Genomic DNA, 9,891 nt, shown 5'->3' on the forward strand with positions numbered 1-9,891 from the left:
GATATTACCTGAGGCAGGGATTTTGTCCTCCCTCATGAATCACTAGAGACCCTTATATCCATAGACTGTATGTAAAAGATGGACACAGCCACCATTCAGTTGTAAAATCCCAACTTGAAGCCTTAAGCGGAGGCCATTATCTCCACTACTGTAGCGCTCTCTAACAAGACATGCGAGGAGACGTGCAGATCAACGCGGTTAATAATTATTATTGATTAATAACAATTATTAAGGTCAGGTTTATTTATATAGCACATCATAACAACAGCATTGACCAAAGTACCGTACATTAAAAGTATATAGCCTCAAGAAAAATGACACGAAAATCCAGAAAGGTTGAGCTCAATATACACCATTAAAAGACAAATCAAATCAAATAAAAACAATAAATAAATAATGAACACTTTTTACAGGGGAGTTTCCTGAACAACCTACTAACACCTCAGTCAAGGTAGCAGAAATGAGACTGAGTGAGAGACCCTAAAAAATCTGGAGAGACAAAAACCTTTTACCATTTTTACCTCCAGATATATTCACTAAATGTTCTGTTCTGTCTTCTCTGCATCTTGTTTTGGTATAATTATACCTAATAATTACTATAATTACTGTTCGAGTTCGAGCTGAACAAACCTGTTGAAAAGCAAAAGGGTGTGTTTGAGGTAATATGTCCTGAATTTAAAGAATTAATTTTTTTTAATGTAACTTAATGTAAATTTAATATAAATACATTTTGTGATTGTTAAATGTCACATTTATGACTGAAAATATGTTAGCAACTTGCCAATTAATTAATTAATTAAAAGATAAATATAACACTGTATTTAATAAGAATGACATTTAAACTAATGGGAAAATAAAATAATGGGGAAAATGTTTACAGAGGCCTGAGGTCAGGTGAGCTCAAGGGTCCCATCCACTTCTATGCATCCAGAGTCACACCCTAATGGTAATTTTTGATGCTTTGTGTGCATTTTTTTTAAATATTAAATTCAATTGGATTTTATTTTTTACAGCTCCAGATCACAAGGTGCCACCTCAAGGTGCATTATATTGTAAGGTAAAGACCCTACAATAATATATGGAGTCTGTTGAGGAAGATTTCGATGGATCGTGCTTTGCCATGCCAGCATACTGCCACAAAGTAAAAATAGTTTTACATTAGCCTCAATTTCATCAAGTGCAGAAGAGCACTGGCTTGAAATTGGCTGTGAGGATTATAAAAATGGCAGTAACTGGCTAATCTAGCATTGGAGTTACTGTTTTAACTAAGAAACCATTATATTACATCACAGAGCAGTCAACTCGTTCAAAGATTTCGACCCGGGCAAAACAAGAATGCATTATTTTTAAACTGTATATGATTTTAGTTTTCCACTCAAGAGGAGTCGAGTGTTCAGGTCACTCCTATTATCAGTCCTTAGGGCATCAACTCCCAGCTTATAAGCTCCCATGAGCTAAATTCATGCAGCTTGTATGACAGACAGATGATGTAAAGGAGTGATGACTCTTTCCACCACTCCTTTACACTCCTTTAAACCAGCTCTCATCATCTATCAAGTGACAAAGTCAAAGGTCGTTTTCTTTCACAAACCAAAGTAGAGTAAAAGTGGATTCAGAGATAAGCAAATGTCCTGGATCAGCTGCTTAGATGTCTTTAAATTAGTACACTGTCTGAAAAAATCTGTGAGCAGTTGTGAATCTGAACAATGGAGCTGAATGGCAGCTGTGTAAGCTGCTCACAATTGATGAGACAGTATAAACACAACTTTCTGTGATCTCTGCCTTCTTGTCAGATCAGTCATCTAAAGCTGAACAAGCAGAACCGCTGTTGTCATTGATCTGTTTTTGTGTTTATTTTGGCACATGACATTCACACCATAAAATAACGATTCGGACAGAATTCTCCCCGCCGATGCACAAACGTGATGTCAGGGCTTTTCACGGTCAGGTGAGGCTTCTGTAAGACCTTAACACCATACACCAACATCCACACAGACGAGGCATTCAACCATCAAGGTGAATGAAAACCCAGCCCCATTTCTCCGTAATTGCTTTTGAAAACATGTCGAGGAGCTGAACAACATGGGGAGTGACAGCTCCTGCTGTTTTCCTAAGGGACTGAGTCAACAAGCACAGACAGTAACATGAAAGAGCTCACACACCTCTGCGGTTTTACTCACTCACACGGACGACCGATTGATTAACTCATAAATCAACCTCTTCCCAGGCCCCAGGCCCTGAAGCGCCCCCTCCATCTTCCACCCCCACCAACCCCTAAACAGCAGTGAGAACCTGCAGCCCAACCCAACGCCCTCCAGCTAAGTAAGTGGAGGCGTGATGTTCCAGGTCATGGAAGAAACCCAGCAGGAGGGAGAGGCTAGGTGTAGCAGGTAGAGTGGGTGCTCCAGAGGAGAAAAAGAAAGGGTGTGGTCGTGGAATCAACAGGTATAGGATTAGTATGTGTTAAAGACAGGAAGGGATGGAGAAAGAAAGCACAGATGGACTTAAAGAGGGATATAAATGTGTTAAAAAGACAAAGGACAAGATAGGCTGAATCCACTGCTGTGTTGTGCTGCCAAAACAGAGAGAAACAAGGGGAGACAGATATGGAGACAAAGAGGGAGCAAAAGCATAGAGGAATGCAGTAAATCCCACAGTGACTGAACTATCCTCTGGAGAAAGAAAAGAGGAATTTTTATGTGCTGCAGGTGAGCAGAAGAGAGAGGGAGGGAGAGGGAAGAGACTGAGAGAAGAAGAAGAAGAAGAAGAAGAAGAAGAAGAAGAAGAATTAGCATAACAGTGAGGTGATCAGAGGTGCCGATGTGGGGGAGGGGGATGGCTTTGTATGCTCCTTTTTCCTGTGTGTAGACCAAGTCCAATATGTTCCAACAAGGGGAGACAACATATTGGACTTGGTCTACACACAGGAAAAAGGAGCATACAAAGCCATCCCCCTCCCCCACATCGGCACCTCTGATCACCTCACTGTTATGCTAATGCCAGCATACAGACAGAGAGTGAAGGTCATCAAACCTGTTATGAAAGAGGTAAGAGTGTGGCCACAGGAGGCCACCTCTGCTCTTCAAGACTGCTTTGGGTCAACTGATTGGGACATATTCAAGGAATATTGACACATGACTGCACACCAACCTACAGCTCCAACCACCTTGTGAAGTTTGCGGACGACACAACGCTGGTGGGGCTCATCACCAAGGGCGATGAGACCCACTACAGGAAAGAGGTTGAGCTCCTGACCACGTGGTGCAGAGACAACAACCTCCTGCTAAATGTCAGTAAGACCAAGGAGATTATTGTCAACTTCCAGAGAGGCCACACCTGTCACCCCCCATTGACCATCGACGGCGCTGCGGTGGAGAGGGTGAGCAGCACCAAGTTCCTGGGGGTGCACATCAGTGAGGACCTCTCTTGGACCACCAACACAGCATCACTGGCCAAGAAAGCACAACAGCGCCTCTACTTCCTGCGCAAACTCAAGCAGGCAAGTGCTCCACCACCCATCCTGACTACATTCTACAGAGGAACTATTGAAAGTATCCTCTCCAGCTGCATCACTGTGTGGGGCGGTAGCTGCACTGACTATAACAGAAAAGCTCTACAACGCATTGTGAGAACAGCTGAGAGGATAGTTGGTGTACCACTCCCCTCCCTGCAAGACATTTACACCACTCGCCTCACCCGCAAAGCCATCACAATTGTCAACGATGCAACCCACCCCGCGCACTGTCTGTTCAGCCTCCTGCCCTCTGGAAAGAGATACAGAAGTCTCCACTCCCGCACTACCAGGCTCACCAACAGCTTCATCCACCAGGCTGTGAGACTGCTGAACTCTCTTCCCTCCCGGCTCCCAGCCAGCAGAATCACCAGATTGGCAGAAGTATAGTAGACAGATTGGACTCTACCCCCCCACACTCTCCAACAAGGAAACACTCTCTGAACCAAGAACTGAAAACATTCCTGACTTGCATTGCAATTGCACACACCTGCTGCTATATATATTTTTTTAGTATTCTTTTAGCACTATTTATATTATTATATTACTATTTATTATCTTATTGTTAGGGCTGTTTTTGTTTTTGTTGTGCATCTGCACCTTATTGTTGTCAATGCCTACGCATGGGACAGTGTGAAACGTAATTTCAATTCCTTTGTATGGCAAGTACATTTGAAGAAATTGACAAATAAAAGTATTCTATTCTATTCTATTCTATTCTATTCTAAGAAGAAGAAGAGGAAGGAGATAGACAGATGGAAAAAGGCGGAGAGAACGCGGGGGTGGCCGAGGGAATTTGAGGGAAGGGTGAAAGGGTTTGATTGTAGCCGAGAAAAGTGGGACACATGGGGAGAAAATGAAACAAAACTGACATGAAATGACACAAAATGGCTTCTGGTGTGGTTAGAGAGGATGCCATACGGATGGACGCTGCAAAGGGAGGCAGTGGGACATATGGAAAAAAGATTAGGAAACAAAAAAAGCATGGCGAGCAAACACGAGAACTACAGACAGAGGGGGGGGGGGGAGATGAGAACCGTGAAGAGCTTGAAAAATGCATGTATATAATTTACAGGGATACACTGGATTTCTTGGAGACTTTAGCCTTTATTTCACACACTGTTGATGGTTTACGATTAGCTAGTAATATCTTGGAGAGGAGGATGTACTCTGGTTGTATTTTACAACATTCAAACCACCACAAGTGACTTTCTGATGCCAGTAATGTATTTTGAATTTGACACACCACACACACACATTTGGATCTAGCATGTCCACAGAGGAACCTCACCTCTTAAGGGCAAAGAGGAATTGCACTCTCTTCTACATCCAAGCACTCAGGAAGTAACCAGGACTGCATTTATCACCATTTAAAGTATTATTGTCCTGAACAAAAGATGTGACAAATTTATTTTTGAGGAAGATCTTAGGAGTATTTTTACTGCTGCAAAGATCCTTTGACAATTTTCTTTCACGATTCTGATCCTAAAAATAATAAAGTCACACGTATAAAGACTAAAAATAGGTCCATTGCAGGGTGGCTTCTGTTGTCTCTGACATTAAATAAAAGTTTTAGTATTTAGTATTTAGTATTGATTTATTTATTGTCATTGTCAAGAACAATGAAATTGCGTTTGGGGCTTCCATACAACCCAAAAAAAAGAAGAAAATAATAAATACCCCTTAAAACCCAAGTGTACACATTTAACCCAGTGTAACTTTTTATAAGTGCATATAAGTTAAACTCGTCATTTTAGGCTTGCTAAGTGGTTGCTAGGCAACAAGATGACATCATAAAATCTGATATAGATAAGTACCTTCAGGGGACTAAGATGTACCTGTGCGTCAAGTTTGGTTGCTCAACTCCTGATTGTGTAGGAGTTCACAGACAAAGAAACAAAGAAACACCCAGACAGACAGAGATTATATGTATTACAGTAAGATAACAATGGAAAAAATAAACACCGCAAATGGCAAAGTTCTTCAAAGAATTTGAAACGTGTTCATGGGAATCGGGCCTTAGTGAAAAATTTATGTGTTTACAGGCTTAACGCTGTGTAATCCTCACTGCCAGGATTTTGGAAAAATGTATCCAATCAACAAATGTTTAGTCTTTTGTCAAAATGAAGGTAAACAACATAAATATGCTGTTCTTGTTACAATGTAATCTTTCAGGATGTGCGGTTACCTAGATTTGAATGAACACACTAGTGGATGACGTCATCGTTATTTACCTCAGCAGTTGGACCTGATCCAACCTTTTTTTCTCCTCTGGGGTGACCCTGCATTGTTTTGCTGCAGTCCCGTTTCTTTGGCACACATCAGCAGGGAGGTTATTTTCAAATGAAACTGTTTAACTCTGCATTAAGCTGGGATTTCAAGCATGTGGCCTGGGAGCCTGAATCGGACTCCCAAAGATGGCCGACTGGATGACTTTGCAAAAAATGACAAAGAAAGACATAAATCCTGGGCTGTATGTTTCACCAGAAATTATTGACGGTCGCCCTTAAAGAAAAAAACTGTTTCCCACTCCTTTCTTTCTTTATATATTGTCTGGTATACTACTGCAAAGTAAGGAGGTAAAAGGTTAAAAAGGTAAAAAACGGAGACAACTTACTTTTCTTATGCCTCATTCACACAGGCTCAGTGTTGGGAAAGTTACTTTTAAAATGTATTCCACAACAGATTACAGAATACATGCCCCAAAATGTATTTTGTAACGTATTCCGTTACGTTACTCAATGACAGTAACGTATTCTGAATACTTTGGATTACTTAATATATTATCATGCTTTTTACAACTACATGAATGTACTATTGCTGTGTGATTTATTACTATTACGGGAGGTCCGCGGCTCTGAACGCAGTAAAGGACCTCTGGCTAATACGTCAGGTTCGTGTCGGGCTCGTAGCTGAAAACTAGCTTTACTTTGTTGTCTGGGTCAACTTTACTAGCGAGAGGCAGAGAGAGGCTTTGAAAGGCTGCTCCAACGGAACTTATTGTTTCGGAGGAAAACATGAACACAGTGTACAGTCGAGTCTTAGTAGCGTACTTACAACTGGGCTCGTCAGGCACTCTTCTTGGCTGCAGTAGTTATTATTATATTTACATGCTTCCAGCTCCCGTTTCTGCTCGATGACAGCTCGTACTTTTCTACTCTCCTTTTTCTTCCTCCTCGCGCTCACAGACACATAACGAGTATGGCAGTCCATTCTCCCTGCAGCACGGACTACACTGCCCATGAGGCTAAATTCTTTAGGGCTATGCCTGTAGCATTCTGCCTATTAGCTTAGCACAACAACAACAACAAAAAGGCGCTCTGTCACCCAGGAAACACACAGTTCCAGAGAGAGCGTCACCCTGTAACCATGACAACCATGACACCCATAACGCTGCCGCCCCGCCTGGAATAACAGCATTATTTCAACAAAGTAACTGTATTCTAAATACCACCGTTTTAAACGGTAACTGTAACGGAATACAGTTACTCATATTTTGTATTTTAAATACGTAACGGCGGTACATGTATTCCGTTACTCCCCAACACTGCGCAGGCCTAAAGACTGATCAGCAACCCGCCCGTGACCACCAGTCACTGGGGGAAAATGTGTATTCGCTGACTGGTAATCACACGGAAAAATTTGTCACAAAGAGGTCTGCAATACTACACTGGCAAATGTCTTCAGTAGTCCGTAGTTTGGAAGACAACAACTTATCTGCACTCGCTAAGTATTCTCCAAGTAGTAGCAAAAGTGTGAAAATTGCAACACAAACCAGAAACAGATAAACTATGTGTGACCCTGGCAATCAACCAGCAACTACAGCAACTGCAAGGGGGTCTTCTTGCTTTTGAAATGGTTGCTTCCAAGGTAGGGACCAGGTCTGCAACCAGTCACAGGCGGTTGCTGTCCTTGAAGCAAGTTTGAGGACAGCAATAAAATGGCAATTTGTCTTCCCGCCAGGTGACCCATGCAATGGTCTTCTGATTGAAAGTTGGTCCAACAAATGTGAAAAAATCAATACAATAACTGGGACGACAACCAGATGTCTTTCTAGTCACAAAGAGGTTGCTTTCCTATTTTTAATGCAGTGTGACTGAGCCATGAGACAACTTAAGTTGTTCAGAGTCAGTTTTATAAAGGGTTTAAATTAAACGTGAATTTTTTGAAGCTGTACCTAAACTTCTTTATAGTAAAAGCAAATAAATAAAAGCAAAACAATGGAGGGGGGATAAATTTATTTTGGATTTCAGTGGTTTGGCCATTAAAAATCAAACTAAGCTGCATGTGTCCCAAAAACAACAATGAATTTCACACCCCTGCCCTTAAGTTCCCACCCAGCCGGATAACTGAAATTCTTCATATGACTTACACATTTTGTCATATATTTCAGATCTCAGTTGTTCATTGATCTTTTTGTTACGTACCTTTAGTTATATTTCAAATGAACTTAAAAAGTGCTATTACAGAAAAGTGGAATCTGGCACAGCTTCACCCACTTCATAGAGTGGGTGAAGCAACTTTATTGCTCTATCATTGTGTCTTGGCTTGTCAACATGTGACCCTGATGAAGGCCCCGAGCCAAAACAAGCTTGAGTTTTGACTTTTACTATTACCCTGCTATTCTTTGAGGGAGAAAATTGATATTGATATTTCCAAACTTATATACACGGATAATCCCTCTAAATGGTAAATGGCTGGAAAAAAAAAAAACGAGCCACCAGGGGCGTTTGAACTCAAAACGGAGATAAAGGAGAGGAAAAGCTTGGTTTTCCTTGGAGTGCAAAGGAGTAAAGGGAGCAATGAAACCAGAAAACCAAACAAAAAGAAAAGAAAAGGAGAGCTCTCCAAGAGGAAATAAAAACAACTTCTTCTTCAAAAAAGATGGCCCAAAATTGAGCTCCTCCACTGTATTAGATCACAGCTCTGTCAGTCACACAGACAGGCCTGTGTGAGCAGTAACTGCCTGATAGATGAAACAAGCCAATAATGTCGATGCCTTGTCACTCAGTATCTGTTCACGTCGAAGGACCTGCCAACTGAGTCATACTAACAGGGCTCGGCTATCCTGTTATGTATTAGTTACAGCAATTTGTCTCTGCATCGCTGACAGGCAGAGAGCGGCGAAAAGAGAAAGAGAGAGACGATAGTGAGTGATGGCTGTTAGATAGCTATGCATGACAAGCCTCATTCCAGCGAAGTTCTGACACATAGAGATAATGATTCACACACGTGCTGCACTTGCAAGCCCACACAGGGGCACACACACACACACACACACACACACACACAGATAAACGCACACACTTATAGGCCCCACAAAGCTGCCTTTGTCGACTGCTGGCAGCCGCTCGGTCACTGCTTACTGACTGTAAAAAAACACACGGCGCCTTGTGTTTATGTGTGTGTGTACACATATGTGTCATGCCTTTTAACCCTTTACAGCTCTTAGCGAGAGTTCTTAGTGCGTGCGTGACGATGATGCATCAGCGTTGACACAGTAAGCCTCCCATATAAGTCACTTCCTAGTGAGCTAATTCTGGATTTGAGGCTCATGCGTGCGCTTGTTTGCCAGCACTTTCGTCCACGTTTGGGTGTTTGTGACTGTGTGCGTGCATGTGTGTGTGTCAGGGAGGGGAGTGTGCGGTTACGTGCAGGTGTGTACCTTGGAGGTGATGGAAGGGAGATTCTCATTGATCCTTTAATATCTGGCCTGAGGGGAGGCACAGAACAGCAAAATACATGGGAAAAGAAAAAGTGCAGTTGAGAGCAATAAGGCCAAACAAGAAAGACAAAAAAAGAAGATAACAGGTGAAGAAGCAATAAAAGGCTGAGAGACTGTGGGCAGCAGACAATGGCCATGCAAAAAACAAAACAAACCAAAAAAACATAAGAGGCAAAGTTGGTGACAGAGACGGGGCAAACACAGACACAACAAGAGACCCTGGTTGGATTATGGGTAGTGTTTGTACCTGTGCTCATGTAAATCAGTCAATGTCGTAGGTCAGGGGCTGTTCTGGAGGGAAGACGAGCTTCGTGAGATAGTGTAATGAGAAGGAAAAATCAAAGAAGGAGGTGGGAAGAGAAAGATGAAAGCAAAACGGGAAACGATCGTAAATTTTCACCCGGACAGACAAATAAAAACTCTCATACATTGCCTCTCTCACTCCTTCCTTCTTCTTTTTTTTGCGACGAATGTGAGCCGGCCTTTGTTTTTCAGGGAACGCCCTGACCCCAAACTCCTCTCCCCTTGTGCCAATCACCCGAAACCATCCCTATAAAACTGAAACCATTGCAAACAAAAATCCCATATGCATTTCTTTATTCTCTTCTCCCAACGGGCTCCCAAATGACCAATAACACCGCGCTCTGTACAAAAG

This window comes from Rhamphochromis sp. 'chilingali', assembly GCF_963969265.1.
Source record: "Rhamphochromis sp. 'chilingali' genome assembly, chromosome: 13".
Classification (NCBI taxonomy): Eukaryota; Metazoa; Chordata; class Actinopteri; order Cichliformes; family Cichlidae; genus Rhamphochromis; species Rhamphochromis sp. 'chilingali'.